At 35.3% G+C, this 27,154-nt stretch overlaps 1 long non-coding RNA gene across 1 annotated transcript; it reads left to right on the top strand.

Moving 5' to 3' along the window:
* The first annotated feature begins 511 nt into the window (after window positions 1–511).
* LOC128263938 (uncharacterized) lies at window positions 512–18,922 on the top strand. Its single transcript, XR_008268594.1, has 3 exons — window positions 512–777; window positions 18,094–18,291; window positions 18,361–18,922. It is a non-coding gene; the product is annotated as an uncharacterized LOC128263938 (long non-coding RNA).
* The last annotated feature ends 8,232 nt before the right edge of the window (window positions 18,923–27,154 follow it).

Here is a 27,154-nt window from a genome sequence, read left to right as displayed (position 1 = left end):
CATTTTTATTATTTCTCTTATTTTTTTACATAAAGATTTTCCTCCATTTAGTAATCTGGTAAAACAAGAATCTTCTGGGTTTAATGTGCAATAGTTGCTTAATAATTCCGTCTTAATATTAGACATTACATAAAACTTATTTTCACATTTTGCGACATGATTATTGATTAACAATTTTCCATCACTGTGAGAAATGAATCTTGAGTTGTAAACTTCAAAACGGTCGATAATTATAGGGTATTTAATATATATAACAATAAGATCTTGGTGCAAAGCGATTTTAAATTCAGATATGTCCAATAGATCAGTAATAATAACAGGGTTTTGCTCATGTTTATAAATTTCTTGTATGCCATCATTATTTAGAATTTTTGTGTTGAAAACATCTATTTTTGCTAATGTAATTGTGTCCATTAAATTCATAAGATCGTAAGTCAGCAAACGAGGCGGTGTTTTCTAAGTGGAATTTCTTGATCTTTAAAGGCGGTTTTAAAGTTATTAGATAGAGTTTTTATTTCTTTAAATATTTTGGGATTAATAATGACTTGATTGTTATTGTTTTTTATCAAATCATCAATTTTATTTTGAACTGTTATGAAATCATCATGATCTGGTGTTCCTGCTATCCATTTCCAAATTGTGCCTAATTCATTAATGCCTCCTTTTGATCTAGTGGGTATTATTTGAGAAATAAATATTTTAATAATTTTTAAATCGTGGAGTATTTCCCATTGTGAATTTTGAACGTTATGAGTGTTTAAAAATTCTGTTTCAAGAGTAATAATAAATTTATAAAAACTTAAATTAGCTATATGAAATAAATCCGCGTATGATTCATAAATGAGGACTTCTTTGGTATTCTTGTAAAGAATTCATAATTTCGGATTTTGTTGTAGATACCAGCAATAATAAGCACATTATTGAATTCATTATCTGGAATTTAAGATACCTCAATTTGTTTAAAATTTAATATTATTAATAATAACTTAATTAGGATGATTTTCCTTAACTACCTGTTTTTTATATCTAGAATTAAGCTTATTTCCTTCCCCGTGTTTCTTTTCGTCAATTACTTGTCCTACGTGATAATCCTTTTCTTTTCTGACTTTACTATGAAAATGTAACATTTTATCCTATGCTTGCTTTAACAATTGGGGAGTTTTATCGTGTTTGATTTTATTAAATAATATATCATACGGTCGTTGATTGGTAATAGAGTGAATTGATAAGTTGTATTTTTGTGCTGTTCTAATTACTATTTCGAAATAATCAACTAAGTTAAGTTCATCTTTAATGCAACGTGCAATTTCTGTTAAAGTAGAGTGTGGCCTTTCAATTTGTCCGTTGGAAGTACTATGTCGAAGATCTGCTTAAAATAAATATATTCCGTTTCTTTGTGCAAAAGATTTAAATTAGGATGAAGAAAAACTTGGTTCGTTATCTATCATCAAGGTTTTGGCTAATGGGAATTGTTGCAGAATCTCTGAAACTTTGTTTTCTATATTTAATTTATTTAAGATTTCTTTTACGACTAAAAATTTTGAATATGAATCTATACAAGTGATAAATATAAGATTTTGGGCGTAATAAATGTCAATATTCAAACTTTCACCTTCTCTATCCGAAATAGGAATTTGCACTGGATACTGTTATATTTGTTCTGATTGCAGATTGTGCAATTCTTAACAAACTCCGTTAGTTTTTGATATAAGTTAGGCCAATAATATAGCCGGTTAATTTGTTTATAATTTTCAACAAGCCCTCTGTGTGCTCGACAATGCGTTTCTGTTATTATAAGCGATCTGTCTTCAGCATTTTCTACGTCTTGGACAAATATTGTAGTAAATAAAAATTTATTTATAAAATTATCCTTAAGTGGTTTTTGAATTATATAAAAGTCTTCTAAGCTACAATGAACTCCGATTGTTATATTAGGTGGAATGTATTCTTTTAAGATAGCTATTAAATTTTCCGGAGTGTCATACTCTATTATGTGTCTAGTATTTCCGAACACATTAATTGTTGCTTAAACTGCTTTAAGGGTTTTCGGGTTTCTTGAATAACATTCTCAAAACTACTCTCTGCTGAATGCTGAGTGTTTTGATCTGAGACCGACTCGATACTTTCTGTTAAGTTATTAATTTGTTTCCTAGATAATGCATCTGCAACAACATTTGTTGATCCTGGCTTATAAAGATTTTTTTGGAGAATAACTTTTAATGAAAGAATATTATCTTTTTATTTCGATGAAAGATGTTGATGATCTGTGTAAATTTCAATGTTGTTAACTCCATATAAATAATTTCGTAAATTTTTAAAAGCCCAAACTATAGATAAAAGTTCCTTCTTATTAGTAGCATATAATTGTTCAGTTTTTGTGAGAGTTTATGATATAAAAGTAATTGGTTTTCCTTCCTGAGAAAGAACCGCCCCAATAGCCAAAGCTGACGCATCGGTTGTTAAAGTAATTTTTTTATTATAATCGGGTTGAACTAACTCTACTTGTGCGATTTAATTATTTTTGAGCTCGTTGAAAGCTCTATAGAAGTTTTTCGGGATGCCTTTTTTGATACTTTGCCATTTTGGCCTTCTAAATATTTCGTTAACGGTTTAGCAATTTTGGCGTAATTTTGAACAAATTTTCTGTAGTATCCTGTAAGGCCTAGGAAGCTTCTAAGCTCTCGAATATTTTAAGGGATTGGCTATTTTACGATTATGGAAATTTTTTCGGGATCGGTTTTGATCACTTGTGAGAAACAACGTAACCGAGAAAGTTTGTTTCCAATTTGAAGAACTTTGATTTTTCTATTGAAATTTTAATATTTGCGTTCAAAAAAATTTTAATTATAATTGTTATAAATCTTTATAATGCTGTTCAATTGTTTTTGAGAAAATAATAATGTCATCCATATAGACATACAACGTTTTTCCAACTTGTTCTCTCAAAATATCATCCATCGCTCATTGGAATATTCTAACCGTTTGTTAACCCAAATGGCATTCTCAGGAATTCGTATTTTCCATTATTTATTGAGAATGAAGTTTTTTGAATGTCTGTTTCATTCATGAGAATTTGGTGGAATCCTGATTCCAAACCAATTGTGGAAAAGTATTTAGCCTTCCTGAGGCTTGACAAAATTACGGAAGGATCCTGCATTGGATATCTATCCGGTATGGTGTTTTCGTTAAGTTTCTTATAATCTATTACTAGTTTAAGTTTTGGAGTTCCATCTTCGATAAAACCCTTTTTTGGTACGACTAATACCCGGAAATTATAAGGGTTTCTCCCTGGCCTTAATTTATTCTTTAAGCATTCTGGCGATTTCAGAATTTACAAAATCTGAAGCTGATAAAGCATAAGGGTATTGCTTACTTTAAATAGCCCTATCATTTTCGGTATTTATTTCACAGCGTTTATTTATTTTATTTTTGAATGTTTTTTATTATTAATATTTAATATTTTGTCTGTGTATTGTTAATTTTTTGGTTGTCGGATACTTCTACGACGGCGCGTTCAGGATTTTTGTATCTCAAACTTTTATTTTTGTCGGATAATTCAACGACGGCGTGTTCAGGATTTATGTTTCCCAAACTTAATTCACTTTGATTTCCCTCTTCAGATTCGGATCTGATTTGGGGCTGTTGATCAAAGTATTTTTTTATTATGAATTCTTTTAACGGAAGAATGGTGTTTTTGTTCTGTCAAAGAGCGTGTTATTTCGCGAAATCGACCGGTCGAGTGGCCGCCGCGCTCGTGTGATTTGACACCTCTAGACTATTTTCTTTGGGGTTACGTGAAGTCATTGATCTATGCCAATAGGCCGGCGACGTTGCAAGAGCTCATAGCCAATATTAAACGCGAAATTGCTGGAATTTAGACCGATTTATGCAAAAAAGTGGTTGAAAATTGGGTTCAACGATTGGACTTCGTAAAACAGTGCACGCGGTGGTCATACGAAAGAAATCGAGTTTCATAATTAAATGTATATGTTCAAATTCGATAGTAAAAAAAAGTTAGTTGAAAAGTCAAACCGTTTGTGTTTTAATCAAAAAAAGTTGAAGCGCTCCTATTGAAAAACCCTTTACTTTATTACACCTTTTGCTGTATCAATTACAGCTCCGATTTTTTTCAATAGGCTGTAGCCAACAAGCAAATCTGAGTCTAGCCCATCTATTTCGTAAAAAGTATACCACGTATCGAAAATAGTTATCATATGATAAAACTTAATTATTAAATATCCATTCACTGTGGATACTATTTTATATATTGGTAGTTCATTTTTGTTTTTATAAATTCTTGTTCTAATATAACAAGAAGTTGCCCCTATATCAATTAATATCTTTAATTTTTTATTTATTTTATTATTATGTCTTATTATATAGGGTAGGCCTACTCCTGAGTTTGCCCTAAAAATGGTCCTCTTCAATGTTGTTCAACCTCATAGTCTTGTTAGCAGGTTGGTTAACAGTTCCTGGTTGTACTCTTTTATTTTGAGGTTGTGTGTTTTGTGTTTCAATTCAATTCTTTTAGTTTGATTCCATTTATTTTGATTGAACTTGATATTTTGATAATGATTATACCCTTGATTATTACTGTTATGGGGTCTATTTGGCATCTGAATTCATTCCAACATCCATTGGCGCTAACTTATTTTGTTGTAGTCTAAAAGAGTTCCACTGATTTTGTTGGTTTTTATTAAATTATCCTTGATTCCAGGTATTGTTTCTATTTTAATTAAAATTGTTTTAATTATTTCTGTATTGATTATTTGCTTGATTAAGTTATTAGTATTTCTTTGATAATTATTATTATTGTAATATTGTCTTGGTTTATTTTTTCAGTTTTGTTGCCCATATAAGTTTGACTCATTAGTCTTGCGTTTTGATGATATAAAATAGTTCGCGCACTGGGCCCTCATATTGTTGCTATCAAGTTCTTGTACTATTACCATTGCGTTCGGTAAATCGGGTGGATTCATTGGAACATCTGAGATATGGCCATTAAGGCCAGTTATGAACACTCGTAGTGCTGTCATTCTATGTTTTTCATTAAGTTCAGATGTAATTGGCTTATTCCTCCCATGTCTCATAATGGTTTTTTGTTAATTTTTTAATTACCAATTTATAAAATTCCATAATCGATAATTTGGCGTCAAAATTCAATACGGTTCCATTATGAGTTAAAGCATCATTAGCAATGTCTGTAATTTTATTTCACTTCCCCTTTTGAATTGTCCCATTGCTATTTCCGCCGATTCTCTCCAGCTAACATAACTATCTTCTTCGCCTTTAAATTCTCGAACCGACTTAATGATTTCATAAGAAGTATCGCACCTTACGATTGGATCAATATCTTCCACCTTGAATTCCTCAACCTTCTTTATGTTGTGATTTAATTGTGTCTTTAAACTTGCGATTTCATTCTTCAAAGGACTCAATTCATTATTAACTATTTGTGCTATTAAATCGCTTAGATTAACCGTCTGGCTGTTAGAAGCCACTGCAGGTAAGGGTGTAGTCATGGTTAGAATTTTTTCAAAGTCGTTGATTAACTCTTCCACCTTTTTGCTTTTATTTAAATTTTTTAAAGTAAATTCTTTTGTGTAAAAAACTATAAATAAAAAACTCACTAATTGTTGTTCTTAGTTTCCTTGGATATGGGATGTCCCCTTTTTGCCTGATGGTCCTGTTTGGGGTCTTCGTATAGCGAGGGATGGCCCTCAGCTCTTCCTTCAATTTATTTCTCTGCTCTTCCTTTTTGTGTTGAATTTGTATTTGATTTTTAATTAATATCTGTTTTTTTTTTTTTAATATTTGTAATAGTTTTTTGAGGAGTGTGTTTTTTTTGTTACGGTCACTAATTAAAGGATTGTTGTAAACAAAGTGGGATTATTGCATTTATTATTTTCCTCCTTCAGCTATTTTCACGATATAAACACTTTTTATTATGTCATCGGTTAGGTTTTTGAGCGGCGCGAATCACTGCTCGCGATATTCAAGTTGTCGACCGATCAATTCGGATAATAATATCCAACAATCCATAATCAAACCTCGGCTTAAGAGAATTATTTCAAAAATCTGATTAAGAGAATCATCCAAGAGAGTCGGAAAATAGGACGATAAAATTTGTCAATTAAATTTGAAATTGAAATTTTGCAGAATTTAAATTCTGCCGGAATTCGATGTTTACGTTAACAGACTTGGGGCTCCCTTTTTGGGGCTCTGATGTTTACAATATCGGCTTGGATGCTTATAGAATCCGTTTGAAGCGGAGAGTGTGAAACTGATCTGGGTGGGAATCGATTGGAGGCTTTTTTTTAAAGAATAGAAAAATCTGATTCGTTTAAAAATGAGATTGGATGTTGTTTAAAATCAAATATCCATATATAATTCGAGTTCTTTGAAATCGCTCTTAATTTTTTTTGTCAAACAAAGTACTCTTACGACTACGCGGACAATTAAATAAAATATCAGAAGAGTGTTTTGATTTTGATTCTAAGAATTAAATTATATTGACATAAAACACTTTTAGTAAGATATTATCATGAAAAGAATTGTCACCTTGGGACGAAAACTGTTTTAGCCAACTTACGTCAACAAATTTGGATAGTTAAATGTCAAAGTGTTATCAAGAAAGTTATTCGAGGCTGCCAATATTGTTAGAATAAGAGATCCAACCCAACAATACCAATTATAGGTCAATTTCCCACATGTAGAGTTCTGCCAATCGAAGATTTTTTAGAGACCAGAGTAGATTACATTGGCCGATAGAGATTTTTGTTAATCAAAGTCACGTAAGACGTTATGGGGCCTATAACCTTGCATGGCATCTCGAGCTGTACGTTTAAAAATTGCTGAAGATCTGTCTTGTAATGCCTTTATGAATGTCTTTCGCCAATTCGTTAGTCGCAGAGGTTATCCTTTTTAGGTGTATTCAGATAATGGCACAAATATTAAAAAGGCGAGTAAAGATATACAAAAAAGCTAATCTAGTTGGCCAAAGGATGAACTTATTCAGTTTATGACCACACAAAATTGTACGTGGATTCTTAATCCGCCGCTTTCACCCCACATGGGAGGAGCTTAAGAACGAGTGAGATAGTCCGTCAGAAAGTATTTGTTACTCTTACTTAAGGAAGAGCATACCACGGAATAAAAATGGAAGAGTAATTATGGCCAACACATTTTATCTACTGTCAAACACTTAAGACACTGTCAAAATAACGGTTTCGAATCAACCAAGATATACAAATACAATTGCGCAAAGATATTAATATACACCCATAACATGATGGACGAATTAGAATTGTAGACGCTAAGACTAAAACTTGTATTTACAAAAGATCTGTTATTAAAACTTTTTAAGCTTGATGTAATACAAAAACCAATTTAAAAACTATTATATTGTCAGCAAAAATACTCATGGGAGGAGAATGTTGCAAATTTAATTTAATTTAACGAACTTTATTTGAATTTAAACGAAAATTTGCGGCAAGGCCGCGAGGGAAGTGTTTTTAAAATATATTTTCTTAGTAATTTCCCTAAAGAAGAGTTTTAACCAAACCGTGAACATTGTGAGTGTTAAAAAATAAAACCATAAGTATAAAAATTACAATTGAATTTACTCGAAGTACTAAAGAAGGGTTTGGACAACTGGTAATACTCAATGACACAATTGTAGTTGGTCTGTATTACTGGACATACAAAATCCTCCTATTTGCTCCTGCAAATGCAAAGGTTGTTAACTTCCACTGCACTTTAAAAAAAATTCTTAATTATATTAGCAACACAAAGGTTTAATAATTTTAAAACAATAAAATTATGTTTTTATTACTATTTCTTATATATTTAATGCTCTCTTCTTCAACACGGGCTGCAAGTTTTTAAGAATACATATTTGTGAATCATTTATAATCACTAAGGTACAAAAGCATATTAACACTGTAGAAGGGAGCGACCGGTGCACTGCTGACGGCACCCGCTGGAGTTTCTTTTTTCGGCAGCTTGTTAATATCTATCCTGCATTTAAATGTATTAATTTGTCTGTCACTTTGACTTATTGTTTCAATTTTATTGATTTTTCATCGGGGCTTATAGGTTAGAGTTTTCTTCAATGAATTTATTTAGTACTTTTAAGTGTTTAAGCCTAGGGCACGTTCGAGGTCGTTATTTGTGGAAGAATATTTCTTTCGTAGATCCAGTCTATGCTTCAAATATGCGTTCATTAGCAACTAAGCAGGAGGATTGTGATCATGATTTGGACGTTGCACACTATTCAATTTCTTCGAATAAGCTGGTCTAATTTTGACTTTCTACAACTCGTTCGCATTCTTTGTTCGCATTTGAATTAAAGAATTCAAAATAATGAATGGTTGAATGGACACAAATGATCTAAAATGATCGGATCTAAAATTACATTTTATGGGAACTGGAAAAAACGGCTTTCAATTACGGAAATGGTGGGCGAACCATAAACAAGTACTTCCGAAAAATAAAATGGATGTGGACATATTTGGAAGCCGCAAAATGGTGATTTTCAGTTTTAAATCCAAATCAATCAAGGAAAAACAAGAAAGGAAACAAACTTCGGCAAGCCGAAGTTCATATACCCTTGCAGCTATTGCAAAAATTAAATATTCTTGAAAACATTAAAATTATGATTGACTTTCGTGTATGTTAACATTGAAGCTATTTGAAGCTTATTTGATAGTTCCTATGGCAGCTATATGATATCGTTTTCCGATTTTAATAAAACTAAAAGCGTAATTCTGAACTGTCAAATTATTAATTAATCATAAAGAATTTCTAAAAAAAAAAATACAAAATAAAACAGTTAAATTAAAAAAAAAAAATTTTTTTTAAATATTTAAATATCATAGGAGCTTTAAGCAGTCGACCGTTTTTCGATGAAATTTAAACCGTAATTCTGAAATATTTAACCAGATATAGTATCTCGAAGAACTAATAAAAAAATTAAGACACAGCAAAGTTATAATTTTTTTTTATTTATTTTTCCGATTGTTCCTATGGGAGCTATATGCTATAGTCGTCCGATCCTGCTCGATCCGACTTATATACTACCTGCAATAGAAAGACAACCTTTGGGAAAGTTTCACGCAGATAGCTTTAAAACTGAAAGACTAGTTTGCGCAGAAACGGTCGGACAGACGGACGGACAGACGGACATGGCTAGATCGACTCTCCTAGTGATGCTGATCAAAAATATATATCCTTATAGGGTCGGACATGTCTCCTTCACTGCGTTGCAAACTTCTGACTGAAATTATAATACCCTCTGCAAGGGTATACAAATACAAAAAGCAAAGCCCTATCCACACAAGCAAGAATTTTTGAAAATTTTAGTTGGGTTCAGACAATGGATGCAAAGGTTTCTGGCAAATGGATTAATTAAAGTACAAATTTAAGAGCAATAGAGATTAAAAAATTCCGAAATGTTCTTGAATGTTAAAAAACAAATGGCATATGCATTAGTAACATTAAAAATTCAACAAATGATAGTACGCTAACAGCAACTAAAACGAATGTTGTTCAATTTTAAGCCCGAAAAAATTGCCCAATAGTGGAATTATGTAAGGTTGTCGTAACATCGACAACAAAAATAATTTTTTAAGAGCCCAATGAAGACCATGTTTATAGGAATTCGTATCCTACAATATTTAATAATATTCTTCCGGTAAAGCTTGTACAAGAAAAGTAGTAAACTTCGGCAAGCCAAAGCTTTATTACCCTTACAGCTATCAGTGTTCGGGTATACCTATATAGATACTCGCTCCTACACCTAGAGAAAAAACAAGGCAATTCCAAATGTTTTCACTATAATATAAATGTTTTCAGTACGAATTAGCCCAGGGGGGTGTTTTTTTGTGGGTTATAAATTTTCATTTTTATTTTTAATTACGTCATGTTTTTAATTTTTTTTAAGTATGCTTGTATTTTGAATAACAATGTTACATTCAACCATTATAATGTTTAATTTTACTAAGCAGTAAAATTTTTTGGAACCTTATAGCTTACAATTTTTTCCCATACTTAGGTAAAGATTTTTATGCAGCACTTAAAAGCCAATTCCTAAATACTTAGGCAAGCTCTTGACTTCAAATTGACAAAACATAGAGAACTTCCCAGTCGGAAGTTAGAGAACGCATTCCAATAACAAAAGCTTCTTTCATGAATGCTTTGCAAGCGAAAAAGAATGTAAGAAGCTATAAAGAAGCATTGTTTATGCATTTTAAAGAGTTTTTGTGAAATCGTCCATTCTTCTATAATGCATAAAAAAGCCTTCTTTTGCAATGTTAACAAAAAGCTAAAACCCGAACGCTGCCGATCGTCCGATATTTTTAAGATCGTGTTTTTCACTGAAAACCTCGCTTACGAAAGAACGCAAAAAGAAGTCTTGTTTCAGAATGGACAAAAAAATGGGAAACCAATTTAATCTTTTTTCTTAATGAACAGCAGCGGAGTAGATATATTCACTTTTTATCTTTAAAAACAATATCTAAACGCTTTGTTATGTTGGTGGTATATGACAATATGAAAATATTAATATTTAATTTTATTAATAATAATATTTAATATATTTTATATTGTATTAGAAAATTATGAATTTGAATCAGTTTTTTATATATTTTAATTTTAGGTAATAATAGATACACGATTACATGATTTCTTTTCAAAGCGTTATTTTGTTTTGAATTATTATTTTACATTGCCGGCGCTATAGTTTCCTCCGCCACTGTATCCACAAGGAGTAACCGAACAAAACGGTACTCTAAAAAGCAAACGACAAGAACAAAAGGGGAACTGCAAGAATGCGCGCGGTCTTTTTCGTTTCTTTTGCATTTCTCGCCACTTGCATTTTGATTTTCAATTGAAATAGCTGGTGCCTCTGTGATTTGTGAAATTAATATTTTCTTTGCGGTTTTAATTTTCAAGTAAGTATAGTGTTGTTATAAACAAACTAAATAGGTGTTCCAATACTGTTAATAAAATAACATGAACCAAACAATGGATTAATTAAAACAATAAGTGATGTGTACCTGTGCCAAAAAAATGTTAAATTTATAAACACTTATTAACAGTCTTTAAAACAGTGTACGGTCAGAACAAATGTAAACAAATTGTTCCTAAAACTGTGTGTGGCTGTTAATCAAACAAATAAAAAGAATTTTTTTTTTTGAGCGTACACTGCAATATGACTTGAGTTTTAATTTAATTAATGCGATTTAAATATTATTTTCGTTTAATTACCAGAAAAACTATTTCAAAACAAAAGGTAATTTATATATATCATAAATTTAAATTTTTTGTTTTGTGAACTCGTTTCGTTTATTTGTGTGCTCTCTTTTTTCTCTCTTCCTTTTACTTCTACCTAGGGTGGACTTACATCTACATACAAGTTGTGTTGTTTAGGGTGGACTTAAGAACACAAATTAAGTGAACAAAAATGTAAGAAAAATAAACATAAATTTAAATAATTAGACATTACATAAATAGAAAATTTAATAATTTAATTGAAAAAAATATTTAACAAAATAAATAAAACTATATAATTTAAAATGAGGGGAATGTCGCGGTCAAATATTCACCGTTTAAGGAAAAAACAAAAGGTAGAGCTTCATCAATCGGCTGCTAGAGCACTTACTTTTCGTACAAAAAATAATTCTGGAAATTGAATGCCCAAATTTATGTGAACCCGAATCGGATAAAAGTGCATCAAACTATTCGTTTGAATATGATACCTATGAGTCTTCGTGAAAAATTATTAGAATAGTTCCATAATAATAATAATACTGGAGATAAATTTGATGCACTTTTAAAATTTTTTGAATTCGGAAAATCTAGATCTTCAGTAGGATATTAAGTCCAAGTTTGATAATGGAGCTTAATCATGGCGGTACTAGGGACAGGGACGGTTTTGCGTCCTACATTCATTTAAATGAAACATTATTCGGTAAGTGTTTTACAAACTTACAATCATATTTTTAAAAAATTACATAATTCCTTCTCATTATTATATTTTATATTATATTTTCTCATTATTATATTTTTAGCGTCACAAAGGAGGGACGGCCACCGCTTCACCGACCACATAAAAGACCTTTGACTGGCCCCCACTAGGGCTAAGAACAAAACTTACAAGGCTAAAAGTATAGCAGAAAGGATGAGAGAAAAAAAAACGACCCGGAGTAATTATAGTAATTATAATTAATACCAATAAATTTTAAAACAATCATTTATAAAAAAAAAAAAAATAAATAAAAATTGAAAAAAGAAACGGTTCCCATTAGCTTTTTTGGGAACGATAATATATGCATTCTTGGGTAAGACTATTAGAAGGCATGTTTTGTTATCATACTTGATGTGTTACGCAATGCTTGCTTTGGAAGCTATCCAGGAAGGATCCCTAGGAACGTTTCTAAGTTCATTCTAACAGTACGCTGTAGAATGCTTCCTTCGTAAAGTACAAATGGAAGGGAAAGCCGAGCGTTTCCAAAGTTGAAACTACCTTCCAATGGAACGCATTAAGACTCGCTCTTAGATCGGTTCTAAAAGAAGGCTTGCTTTTTGTCCCGTCTCAAACAAAAATTAAAGGGGCTTTCAGGGATCTGGAATGCGTTTTTTGCATGCAAAGGAGGCGTAAAAGAACACATCCTGGAAGCGTGTTTTTTCCGACTGGGTTATATCGATACTTTACTTTCTGTTCCTTTTAGAGTCGCTTACTCCTTCATTTCGTGCGGTGTCTAGCATATTGATGTCTAACCCATGTTTGGGTTGGAAATTAGAATAGAACCCAACCCGTTTAAAATAAATTTGCAGCTTAGAATCTGTTTAAGTTAAGGTAGTTTAGGGTAATTTAAGCATAAAATTTAAAATTTGGTGAAAATCCGTTTTCAAAAGCAACTTTAATATTAAAAATGGGTCAAAAAGTGTACTGCAGAGCTATTAAAATAAAAATTATAAAGAAAAAAAAAGAAGGTTAAACATTATACCATATTTATCAGGGATTCATCCCTCCTTAGGAAAAATAATTATTTTTATACCCTTGCAGAGGGTATTATAATTTCAGTCAGAAGTTTGCAACGCAGTGAAGGAGACTATTAAGTATATATATTCTTGATCAGCATCACTAGTAGAGTCGATCTAGCCATGTCCGTCTGTCCGTCCGTCTGTCCGTCCGTTTATATGCAAACTAGTCTCTCAGTTTTAAGCTATCTGCATGAAACTTTCCCAAAAGTTGTTTTTCTATTGCAGGTAGTATATAAGTCGGAGCGAGCCGGATCGGACGACTATAGCATATAGCTTCCATAGGAACAATCGGAAAAATAAATGAAAAAAAATTATAACTTTGCTGTTTTTTAATTTTTTTTTTAGTTCTTCGACATTTGGTAATGGTTTAATATTTCAGAATTATGATTTTAATTTTATCAAAATCGGACGACTATAGCATATAGCTCCCATAGGAACAATCGGAAAAAAAAATGAAAAAAAATTATAACTTTTCTGTTTTTTAATTTTTTTTTTTAGTTCTTCGAGATATAGTAATGGTTAAATATTTCAGAATTACGGTTTAAATTTCATCAAAATCGGACGACTATAGCATATAGCTCCCATAGGAACAATCATAAAAATAAATGAAAAAAAATTATAGCTTTTCTGTTTTTTAATTTTTTTTTAGTTCTTCGAGATATAGTAATGGATAATTATTTCAGAATTACGGTTTAAATTTCATCAAAATCGGACGACTATAGCATATAGCTCCCATAGGAACAATCATAAAAGTTAATAAAAAAAATTATAACTTTGGTGTTTTTAAATTTTTCTATAAGTTCTTCGACATATAGTAATGGATAAATATTTCAGAATTACGGTTAAAATTTCATCAAAATAGGACGACTATATCATATAGCTCCAATAGAAATAATAAAATTATATAAAATAACTACCTAATAATGATGTTTTTAGACATATACGCAAGTAAATCATAATTCTAATGTTTTCAAAAATATTTAATTCTTGCAATAGCTGCAAGGGTATATAAACTTCGGCTTGCCGAAGTTTGCTTCCTTTCTTGTTGGGTATAATTTTACCATGGCGGCGAAGAGTAAAGACAGAATGCAACCGAAATCTATCAGGTCTGTTCCAGATTTCACTCGGAAGTGAATTCGTTATAATTGGCGGAATTCCCTTTAACATAATCAAAGTTCCCTTGCTTGCTAGCGAATTCCAAAGGGAAATTACTATTTGGGGGAAATAAAACAGCTGACTGCCGCTACTGCTGTTAAAAAATCAAATCTCTGATCAACATTTGGCCCGCGGATGTTCCTAATATTTGTGCATTATTAGTGCTCACATTTAATGTCTAAAATCAATCAAAAAATCATTGGTATCCAAAAATAGCAAATTCTACTTATTTTAAAGACAGTGGTGGAAACTGACCAAGAAAAGTGTTGAAAAACTCGTGTGGAAATCAGCTGCGTTGCCCGAGATAATTCATTTTAACAATGTTTTGCAATAAATGTCTCACAATGTGCCCACAATGCTAAAAACTCGTGCTTGGTTTCAGTTGGGCCACTTGTTTCTACTGTTAATAAAGCAATAATAACAATAGAAATTTTCGCAAATAAAACTCAATAATTGCACTGCAACTAGAAGCATGCATATTTCCCAAAAGTTGTCATTTTGTTGCGGGTAGAATATTTAAAACCAACCGTGTTGGTCGACTATATTATATTGCTCACATGGAAACAATCGGAATATTAAATACAATAAATGAAAAATAAAATGTTAACTTCTCTAATTTGTATACCCTTGCAGAGGGTATTATAATTTCAGTCAGAAGTTTGCAGCGCAGTAAAACAAATATTTCAAAAGTAAGACGTATATATATTCTTGATCAGCATCATTAGGAGAGTCGGTCTAGCCAAGTCCGTCCTACCGTCTGTCCATCCGTCCGTCCGTCCGTCCGTCCATAGGAACAATGAAAAAAAACGAAAAAAAATTTATAACTTTTCTGTTATTACTTTTTTTCTTATACCCTTGCATAGCGTATTATAATTTCAGTCAGAAGTTCTTGATCAGTCTATATATTCTTGATCAGCATCACTAGGCGAGACGATCTAGCCATGTCCTTCTGTTCGTCTGTCCGGCCGTCTGTCCGTCCGTTTCTACGCAAATTAGTCTCCCGGTTTTAAAGCTATCTGCATGAAACTTTCCCAAAAGTTGTCTTTCTATGTCAGGTCGTATATAAGTCGGAACGAGCCGGATCGGACGACTATAGCATATAGCTCCCATAGGAACAATCGAAAAAATAAATACAAACAAATTATACTTTGCTGTTTTTTAATTTTTTTTTTAAGTTCTTCGACATATAGTAATGGACATATAGTAATGGTTTTAGAATTACGGTTTAAATTTCATCAAAATCGGACAACTATATCATATAGCTCTAACAGAAGCAATCGGAAAAAAATACAAAAAAATATATATCTTTGCTGTTTTTTTAATCTTTTTTTTAGTTCTTCGACATATAGTAATGGTTAAATATTTTAGAATTACGGTTTAAATTTCATCAAAATCGGACGACTATATCATATATAAAAAACTATCTAATAATTGAGCTGCAAATCATCATAGTTTCAATGTTTTGAAGCACATACGCAAGTAAATCATAATTTTAATGTTTTAAAAATATTTAATTCTTGCAATAGCTGCAAGGGTATATAAACTTCGACTTGTCTAAGTTTGCTTTCTTTCTTGTTGTTTATTATTTAGAAAAACAGTTTAAATATGATCAAGATCGGAGGACTATATTATATAGCTCTCATAGGAACAATCGGAAAAAAAAAAATAAATGAAACTAAATAGTAATTTTTTCAATTCTAATTTTTGTAATTCTTTTGGACATATAATTAGTTGAACAATTCAGAGTTTCGCTTTTAATTTTATTCAAATCGGGAATCATTATTATATAGCTGCCATAGAAACCATCGAATAATTAGCTTCAATTGGTTTTAATGGGTACTCATATATTTCAAAATTAAGATGTTTTTTATTTTTGCAATAGCTGCAAGGGTATATAAACTTTAGCTTGCCGAAGTTTGCTTTCTTCTTGTCAATTTTATTTTTACATATTTTGGACAGTGTAATGGTTTTATAATTCAGAATTACGATTTTTACTAAAATGATTTTAGGGTCGATAACTGAGATAAAAAACATTATACTTTCATATAAATCGACATTTAGATGTCTTAAATAATATTTTATTTTTGCAACAGCTTAAAGGGTATATAAACATCGACTTGCCGAAGTTTGCTTCCATTCTTGTTTGCTATAGTTTAAAATCGTCTGTAAATGTACAAAAAATACATTTAAGCACGACACATGGTGAAAATCGAGTAATGGTAGTAGGAAGAGTATTATACCCAAAAGAATGGACACTTTTTTTTGCCGATGGAAAAGTTTAAATAGTTAAAATAAAAAACCCAAAATAGGGCAATTTATAGACCGAAGTCAAGATATTGTATTCATCTAGTGAACGGTGATTTTAAATCGAACCTGGAAGGGAAAGCTACCGTGGAAATTTAGAGTAGATATGGGGTCCGCACACTTCAAACTGTTACGCAGAGAATCTTTGTCTTAGCGTATTCTGCCTTCCACTAGACAAAATTCCAAAGGGCTGGACTTTCGGGCGAGGACGCAGTCTTGTTTCTTGTAGCTTAGAAAAGTTAGTTAACTAATAAGAGGGGACGCGTACAGAGTGTACAGAGTTTGTCTCCGAACCAAAAATTCCATGGACTGAACTTTCAGGCGAGGCCGCAGTCGGAATCTTCATGGGTTAATATTGAACTTTGTTGATTTAGGATGGGTATATCCGTTCGTCTACCCTACTGGGACTTATTGGGGGGTCTGGCGACCATCTCGTTCAAGTCCGGGAGAAACAGGAAGCCGCAGTGTCAATGTGGCTGCGTTCTTCTCTCCCTCTCTTCTCTCCTCCAAGATCGTTTAGTATAATTTGGTTTTCTAGTGTTTGACGTAGCCACCCCGTGGTTCGGAACCCAACTTATGTGAATATAGTTTCGTTTAAATCTTAAAAATATCTTTAATAACGGACTCCGTGTCGCATAACATAAGCTCTTGATAAAAACCATTAAATAACATTAACTTTATCCAGGTGGAAAAGTATGACGGCCTAGCGATTAGATTGTGTCGTTACACCCCTCCCCCTCTTGCCAGCCGAGTGCTGATGAAGATTTAACCGTCGTTCACGCCACCTTCGCTTTCGGTCTCGAAATACGTTTAGGGTTCGGTTTAACGGTCTCGTCAGTCGTGGGTATCGAAGCCTGGGTGCTACGTGACGATGTAGGAGCCATCATATTTGGGGACCAACTTGGCAGCGAAGCCTTTGACTGCCTTCGAAAGAGGGTGTTGCCGTCGCCATACCTAAGTTTGTGCCTCCACTCCCAGCGTCGAAGATTGTAGTGTCTCGCTTGCTCTTAGGACGCCTGTTGCAGGTTAGTCCGGACAATTTCGAAGATTCCCCTTGATTGACACGCCTTGCCTTTGGGATCCTTATTTTCCACCGCCGATCCGGTGGTAACATTGTCATACAGCATGGCGGGTAGTCAGGTTCTCGTCCTTGGGTTAGGAAGGCTTCATCCTGTAGAGTCTGGTAATATCTTATCCCAGAATTATTGTCTGGTTATCAGCTTTTTAAGATAGTTTTCTGTATGTAATAGTTATTCAACCCATGAATAACCCATAACCCAATCGCTTTGGTCAAGCAAAACGAATCCCACTTTAATTAAACCTCTGTCGGGTCGACGTTCAAAGACTATAAACAAAGATACAAGCGCTGCCGTCAGAATGTAAGCAATAACATCCGAAACAAATCCGATTTGAGTTGATGAATTAGGGGGTAGTCTCTTTTGGATAATAAAATTATATTAGAGAGTTAAGTAAATAAAGGTTAAACATCAATAAATGAATATAAAAAAATATTTTTTCCATCAACAAGTAACAATTCAATTAATTAATAAACTACCTAATTAAGAATATTATGTTGTATATTTTTAGGCGAATCAAAAGAAGTCGAAGCGTTCCACTCGATTCAGCAAATTAAAATTAAGAAGCTATTATACGAAAATATGGCTTTAAAAAACGGAAGCTGCCCTCAATTACCATTGACAAATGATATGAATAATGGGTCCTCTTCTGAATGCCAATCAAAAAATGTTCTTCCAGCTCATATTACTAATCCGATAAAATTTCAAGGTATTATATTTAAATTAATTAATATATCTCTTATTAAAATCCAACTAAATATTTACCCTTTGCTTAAAGGAAATCAATTTAAATATCAGCTTACTGACAGAAAACCTCGCCAAGCCTATAATGCCTCTCAGTTGGATCGTCTCGAAAAAGAATTCATTATAGACAAATATCTTAGCGTTAGTAAACGTGTTGAGCTTTCGAGATCTCTACTTTTGACGGAAGTTCAAATAAAAACATGGTTTCAAAATCGCCGGACAAAATGGAAAAAACAGATGGCATCGCGGTTAAAAATAGCGCAAAGACAAGGATTATGGATTCCAACTCTACCAACAGCACCGATTTTTCCATATACAATATATGAAAACATTGAAGCACAATTAAGCATTACGAAACCTTAAATAAAGTAATTAACAGACAAAACGGTTTTCAAAAATTCAATTTTTGTTCAATTTCTTGGTTTAAGCGAACCAACAACAAATATCGCCAGGCACAGAAAACAAAACACTGCTACCTGTTTGAAAAAAATAGTTATTTAAGTCCGATTATACTAACATTTCATGCTGCTAACTTTGTGATTTGTGATAACATGTTAAATTTTTGTATATTAAAACTTTTTCAAACTTTTCGGCAACCCAAAGTTTGAATTCCGTTGACGTCAAGGGATGTTTCCGAAACTATATAACACCATAACATTAGTCAAAAACATGGAAAAAAAGCAAAATTTCGTAAGCCTTTCAACAATTAAAAATTATTAATTAATTTTATACCCGCAGGGGCATCCCCAGATGGTTGACGGGCTTGACACACCCGCGGACACTAAAAATGAAACTAGACTAACGATTGCGCACACATTTTTTTTATTTTATGACCTCGAGCATAACACCTTTAGAAGCGAGAGTGACATCTTTCAGAAACGGCTTTCGGGAATGTTATTGTTAGTTTCGCCAACGTCCAGTTGAACAGTAATAAGTAACAATTTGACATCCTCTGCGGACATACAGACCTTCCAAAGCAATATTGACGTTATTGAAGACGCTGCCAATCAAGTTTGTTAGCGGGAGTCTTTCATTCAAGAGCGGAAGATTGGGGCATGGCATCAAGAAGAAGAAGATTTCTAGACATGGCGGCGAGACTAGGGATGGTAACTGTAAGCACAGGCTCAACCGCTACATTTAGGCTAATAGGAAATGCGTGTAAAGCTTCACACATAACCCTAGTCAATGGAGTTTTGAATACCTTTAATGGAAGCGACCATGAGTACATATCGATCAAGCTGGTAGCAAGAGAACAACATCATCCCTAAAATCTTACTGGCCAAGACAACAGGGGATGGAACGACTGTCGTTTAAATAAAACAGCTCTAATCAATAATCAAAAAAACTCCGAAGGACGAGAATGTTGCTATCAGGAAGTATAAAATTTGTAAGTGAAAAACCCTCAGCAACGACGTTAACTTAATGAAGAAACTTAGGTCTAGGGTTCCACTGCCGGAACTACAGGAAGAAAAAATGGATGAGATAGTCAAAATACTATATCCTGCTCATCAGATCAGACCTGCGAGAACAACTAGTTCTGATTATGCAGCGGATGTGAACCTTTTTTCAGAAGATGAACTTGACAGGGCCACAAAAAGCTTAAAAAGTAGGAGAGTCCCGGGGGCTGATAACATAATAAAGCTGTTGAGATTTTGAAGGCAATCCTATAAGTATGTTAAACACGACAGGAAAGCTCCTGGAGAAGATGTTTAAGCCGCGACTAGCAATGGCATTCAACAGAGCTGGAGGACTCTCTCCAAGACAATTTGGCGTAAGACCAGGGAGGTCCACAATCATAGCTATTCAAGAGGTGGTTTATGAGGCACTACGAAGCCAATAAGATAATCACGTCTCGAGACCTATAATACCCTTAGCTATTTTGGATGTTAAGAACGCATTTAAAAGTGTGAAATGGGCGAATATGATTGAATCACTAGAAAGCCGATTCGAAATCTTAGGATATCTGTAAAAAATACTGCAGAGCTACCTCGGAAATCGAAAGCTACTGTACCAAACAAAAGAATATGAAAAATGTATGCAGATAACGTCAGTAGCCGCCCAAGGTTCTACACTGGGACCTGAAATAATGCGTATAGAAATGCCAGAAGACGCGGCACTAAAGGGATATGCAGACGATATAGTGTTGTTATTTCAGTCCGAAACCTTGAAAATTATGCTTTGTGTTAATGGATGAATGGAGTCTAAAGGCTTACAGGTTGCAACCGAGTTCCTGGTGGTACCAGCTCAACGGATTTCCCCTAGAAATGCATGAGAGTAGGAGAAAGTATCATTAGAACGCAATAGGTGATTACATATCTTGAAGTTTGGCTTAAGACAAAACTGACTTTGAAGGCACCTATACAGCGCCCAAGAAGCCGAGCGACAATCACTGCAAAATCACTAAGCAGACTCATGGCAAATAAAGGCGGACCAACCCAATCAAAACGGAATTGCTAATGGAGGTAAATAACGAAATCCTGTTGAATAGATGTAAGGTATGGGCAGATAAGCTGCAGACTGAAACCCTTACTCGAGATATAAAGGACAACAGCATTAAGGATTATAAGCGCATAAAGAACGGTATCTGCACCAGCAGCATTGGTCACCGCGGGAATTATACCGATTGATCTTTTAGCTAGAGAACGAAAAAAAGTTTACGAGCTACAGCAAAGAGAAGTTTCGAAAAGGCAAACAAAGAACATCTGCAGAGAAGAAACCCTGAATCTGTCACAGACTAGGTGGGGCATAAATGCTCGGGAAAATGACCAGCAAGGTTTATACCTGAGAAGAAGGGAGGAAAGTCCAAGGTTCGGATACGATCCAAGTCAGAAGAAGTGTTGGTCAAGCCCTCAGTATGCAAAAACAACTCTGAGGTACTGAGGGGATATATATATATGAATCAGGGGATATGTTTCTTGAGCATACAAGAGGAATGCATGCAAGGGGGCATGTCATCGACCAACTCCAGGTCCCGAAAAGTTCTTAATATGCCAGCAAGAGCTGTACTGAACATGACCATTTTAACTAAATTAAATTAATTTTATGCCCATTTTGAGCTTAACTTTTGTTATTTTAGAACGCCGCTTCCAAAATCAAAAACCCTTTTTTTCGGTTTGCTACCACAATGGTTACCAAACACATCTGTGCTTTTTTTTCCTTAAAAGAGGTTCCTAGTTAGAGTCTGTCACGCCCGAAATCGGGATTTTTTTTTAAATACAAATCGATGAGACTAACAATATTCTTAGCGACATTTGTTGTTTCAAGCGAAAATGTAAGTCATGGTTAAATTGACGTTTCATGCTTTTAAACCAAAACTATAACAAAACTTTCAAAAAAAGTTGGTAATTGTTGAAAACAAACATGATGAATTTTAATAAATCAAAATTTATTTTTGAATCATTTTGGAAAAAAAAAATTGCAATTTTATGTTTAGTAGGTATATGTCGCGTCTGAAATCTATATTCATTTAAAAAAAACTCCACCCAGATTCGCAGACCTTTGTGTTTTTATCATTTTTTGTAAGTTGCTGTTCAATTTTTGTCTCGTCTGAAATTCATGTATTTTTTTTTATTCCAAGAAGTTACAGGACATATTTAGCTAAGTTTTTTACCATTGCTAGAGATAATTAGGAGTTTTCTTAACAAAAATTTAAAAAAAATAAGAAGCCTACTGTTTCACACTTATTTTGAATGTTAAAGTGGCCAGGATGTCACGTCCAAGGTCCTATTGTCAACTTTTTTAGTAAGCTATCTTACATCAGATTCATATTCTTCCATTGCACTTACACACATATTCTTATAATGATAAATTTTGTCAACTCTGCACAACATATAGCACAAGTAAACTCAATCTGAAATAAGAACCCAACTAAAACACAAAATAATTGGCGTCGCAAAAAGGAAAATATCAGCCTAAAGAATAAGACTTTTCTTGTGTAAAGTCGTGTTGTATAGTGGTTGATCTAATAAAGATGCCGGCAGATCCAAAGAATCCATGCCCAACAGCAAGAATTAACATCAACAATTCTGAAACAACAAATGAACTGGATGCAAGCAATAATGGAAAAAATCGCTTCTCCAGGGACCAGCCGAATTGCGCGCGATTGCTCGTGAATGTCAATTTGTATGTAATGGAAATGGTTGTACAAAAAACTATGTAGATAGTACATTGCTTGCTGCTTACGCCATATGATGCCATTCGCGCATCTGCTCTTCAAAAGTACCAGCCAACTCTTGAAGATGTGCTCATAGTTGCAGAAATCATGAGACAACTGCATAATCCGTTGCAGCCTTGAAAGAAAATATGCAAAAACGAGATCGAATCAATGCGATTCTCACTTACACAAAGAAACCAGCAAGCAGTGAAAGTGGAAGTTCCGGTTGTGGACACAATCAGGCCAGTGAGAATTGCAAGTTTCACGATGCCGTATGTCACAAGTGTGGTAACAAAGGTAAATGGCAATACCACATTTTAGTTAAATTCCTCTCCATCAATAAATTCAAAGATTATTCAAAGCCACGTGCAAAAAGGTTACACTTCTCAAGCAAGTCTTACAGTCTTACACGCGAGGAATCCTCATTGCATTACTTTAGTCGAAGGTGATGGTACTCTTTCCATCATTCCATCCGGCATTTAACAGATTATATGAAATGTTAGGAGATAGCGACTTACAGTTTGAACCCATGAAGCATGAATAACAATAGTGAAATACAAGAAGGAGAGAGAAACATTTCAGAAGAGCAGATAAATTATGAGGTCACCAGATCAATGCGTTACAAAAGCAGGAAAGGCGGGCGAAATGGTGCAACCCGTTGTACATCAAAAGGATCAGCAAACACCTCCCAAGAGGTAAGACCTGCGATAGAAACCCCGAGACAACAGGTTATATGTATATAGCATGAGAACCCTAGAAGAGAAAGCCATCGAGAAGTGCAGAGCTGTGCTGTGAAAATGAAACATGCGATGCAAAGACAGCGAAACATCAGTATGGATGTTAAAGACGAAGCGTTTGAATTAAGCGAACTCCTTGATATCGTCGGGAAATCACAGGAAAATCTGGTTGACTGCCGAAGCAGTGAAAGTCAAGGAAGCTAACATGGAAACAGAAGCCAACAAAATGCTATAGGAAACTGAATAGGAATAAGTACGATGTTTTTCTTTATTTGTGACACCACTCTGTGCATCTCTTAGTACTTTCTGTAATTATAATGTGAGGAAACATGATAAGCTATAAGTCGACCCCACTCCTAAGCAGATTGCGCCACACTGGTATCACATTCAGCAATGCACTAGCCCGTAAAAGGATTCAGATGTATGAAATCAAATGGTTTTTATTAGCAAACATATTGAAGTCAGCTCGATAAATATTAAAAAAAGACAGAACAGTAACAGAAACAGAAAACAATCAAAAACAAAGAAAACAAATTGTTCACCTAGGCTGGAGTTTGATCCAGGTTCCTTTACAGCTACCCAAAATTTGATGTTTTAAGGCATTTATCCTATGGACTAACATAAATGTAGCCCATTTTTGTCACGTTATTTTTCAAATTCGGATTCATTCATTAAACGTTCCGAAAATTTAATACTAGTTAACGCGAAACTTGTGTGACTGCAGTAGTATTCGGATGATTTATTTGCGATAATAACTTGTGTGAAAGTTAGCGAAAATGCGACGACAAAAGGGAGTGGTTTCGATGAAGTTTAAATGATCACTAAATTTAATGTTCCAATAATTTCTCTTAGAGCCTAACTTATGCTAAGGTGGCGAGAATCGGGGCGAATTCGCAAGCTTTATTGGCTCACGCTCTCGCCCTACAACTAGTGACTTCAATTTAAATAAACGCCCCAAGTGCGCAAATACCGCCCCATCTGAAGGGACGACGTCCTTCAGCCCAGAACGGGCAACAGGGCCAGTCGGTGGACTGCTCGCCGATACTCCCCCTACTGCGACCTGACGTCTGCCACGCGAACCTAGCTACCACACGGCCTATTCTCCACTGCTGGGGCGGAACGACGATGTTGGGCTCCCCCTGGTGCAACTTGCCGCTGCAGGAGGCTGGAGATGTACTCCCGGGACCAACGCTGCCAAACCCTGTGCCTGAGAGACGAGACACCTCGCCATCGTCGCAAGCAGGTCAGGCTGATCTTTTCCGGGAGCGCCGCTGATGGTGGGACCAGAAGAGGGCCGCCGATGAGCATATGACCGGGGGTCAGGGTTTCGCCGTCGTTCAGGTCGCTGCTTAGAGCTCCGAGGGGCCTGGAGTTGAGCACGGCCTCAACGCTGGTGAGGAGAGTTCCTCCGCGGTCAAAAGGTCTTGGCCTACCTTCCGAAGGAACAGGTGCTTTGCAGACTTCACACCTGCCTCCCATAGTCAGCCGAAGTGCGGTGCTCTGGGCGGTATGAACGAAAGCTCGCATCCTTTTCTTGACGCGAATATTTCGATACCGCCCCCCTGCTCCTCCAGACGCGCTCGGAACTCCCTCATGTGCCGATCTGCGCTGACGAAGTTAGTGGCGTTGTCGCCGCACACCTTCTCCGGAATCCCGCGACGACTCACGAACCTTTGAAATGCCAACAAGAACGCATCAGTGGTAAGGTCAGACACTAATTCTAGGTGGACCGCTTTGGACGCAAAACAGACGAACAAGGCCACGTACGACTTGTACGGTGGCTTACTACAGATACGATAGTAGTACGCCACAAATATTGAACGGGCGGAGAGCTTGAAGTCTTTCGGCTTGCAGCGAAAGCAGCGCATGCACGACCGAACTGTTCTTCGGCAGATTTCATGAGCATTAACTAGCCATATTTTCTTGTGCAGACGACTTACGATCTGAACTGTGAGGTTTTAGACAGCAACAACGGAACGGCATTCAATAACCGACCCCCAACTCGTAGCAATGTCGAGGAACACCAATCTAATTTATTTTCCTGAAGAAAAGGGTGTAGCCTTTGAATATTCGTTGCTACCGGTTTATTTTTTCGAATTTTACTTATGTCGTCCCTTCAACAATTTTCTCAAAACCGAAATCCAGCTCTCTTGGCGAAATACTTTTTTCCAAGGGCTTCGACACCTTTCTGCACCGTTGAATAAAACGGAAAACCCACACGAACACTCTCAGAAGCTTCAGGTGCGACGAAAAGGACTCTATTTTCTGAAGCAAATAATTTGGCTCTGGGCTGACTAGGAGAGCTAATGCCGATTTGCGTAGATCCATCGACACTACATCAGCAGGTAGTTCGAAATGTCTATTTACAGACCAATTATTTTCGGAGTCTAGCAAGAACTAAGGCCCGCCGAACCAAATGGACGTTGTAAGCTCCTCTACGTCACATCCTCGGGACACTATGTCTGCTGGATTGACTTTCGTGGGAACGTGTCTCCAAATTGCTTTCTCCGACCATTTCTGAATTTCTGCAACCCGGTTCGAAACAAAAACCGACAACGACGAGGGATGGGTTTTGATCCAGTGCAAAGTGATCTCGGAGTCTGTCCACGGGAAAACATTCTCAATGGGACAATTTAGCAATGGCCTGACACGATTATAGAGATCTGCTAAAAGGTGAGCTGCACACAGTTCAAGGCGAGGCAAAGTTTTCGTCTTGAGGGGAGCTCTTTCGATTTGGCGGTCAATAAAGACACTTTCAAGCATTCAGCAGTTTGAATACGAACGTAGATGCACGCTTCATAAGCTCGCATGGAAGCGTCAGCGAAACCATGTATTTGAATCGCGACTTGTGGATCTGTGTTGCCGAGTCGCGATACCTTAATTTTCGGCAGCTGCAGAAGCGTCGCTTCAAACGTCTCCCACGATGTTAGCAACGGCATCGGTAGCGACTCGTCCCAATCTAATTTTCGAAGTTCCTGCAACAACATCTTTGCCTTTTTGATTAAAGGACACAAGATGCCAAGTGGGTCGAAAAGTCAAGCAGTCACCGATAAAATATTTCGCTTAGTGACGCGATGATCCAGGAAAGAGTCATCCAACCGAAATTGAAAGTAATCTTAACCGGTAACCAAACCACGCCAAGGGTCATAGTTATGTCTGAGTTTGCCATAAGTGGCATTACAACGCTATCAGATGTGGGTAACTCTGGGCAGTTTGAAAACCAACCTGTCTCTTGCAAGACCTCAGAAACTTCGTCACGAATACTTTGCCAGTCAACAAATCGGCAACATAAAAATTATTCTGAATAACCTTTGCGGCTTCTGGATGAGTTGCTTGTGCCGACTCTCCTGGCCGCATTAAACGCCAAAAAGGGTGCTGGCGAGGTTCCATATGTAAAGATTTTCAGGGATCGGAAGGATCTCGTCTCCATACTATGAGCTGGAAGTTTCGGTCAGCTTCGTCCACCATCACTTTGCGATATATTTTTCTGACGTCGGCCGCAATGACAAACTAAACCGAAGCAGAGTCGAGTACAGCTCCTCTGGGACAGTTGGACCTACCATCAAGATGACATTTAACGCTACGTGTGTGGAAGAACGGCACTATGCATCGAAAACTACTCTCAACTTAGTTTAAGTACTTTGTGGCCGTAGAACACATTGGTGCGGAATGAAATTGTGCGGAGTATTCGGAATTTTGTCATTGGTGGAGGACATGTGGCCCATTGAAATTCCATGAATTCAAGATACATCTTCTTCAGCGAAGGGTACTTAGACAATTTCCTTTCTAGCGACAAAAATCTACGTTTCGCAACTTCGTATGATGAACCAAGAGTATTCGGGTCAGATTTGACAAACGAACCGAAAATCTACCGGTATTTTCAGTATTTTTCTCAAAGTGTTGTTCCTCAGGAGTATGGACTTTAGCCTTGGGCGGCA

This window comes from Drosophila gunungcola, unplaced genomic scaffold (assembly GCF_025200985.1).
Source record: "Drosophila gunungcola strain Sukarami unplaced genomic scaffold, Dgunungcola_SK_2 000028F, whole genome shotgun sequence".
NCBI lineage: Eukaryota > Metazoa > Arthropoda > Insecta > Diptera > Drosophilidae > Drosophila > Drosophila gunungcola.
The sequence above is the reverse complement of the archived record's forward strand: the minus strand, read 5'-3'. Positions and strand labels throughout refer to the sequence as shown.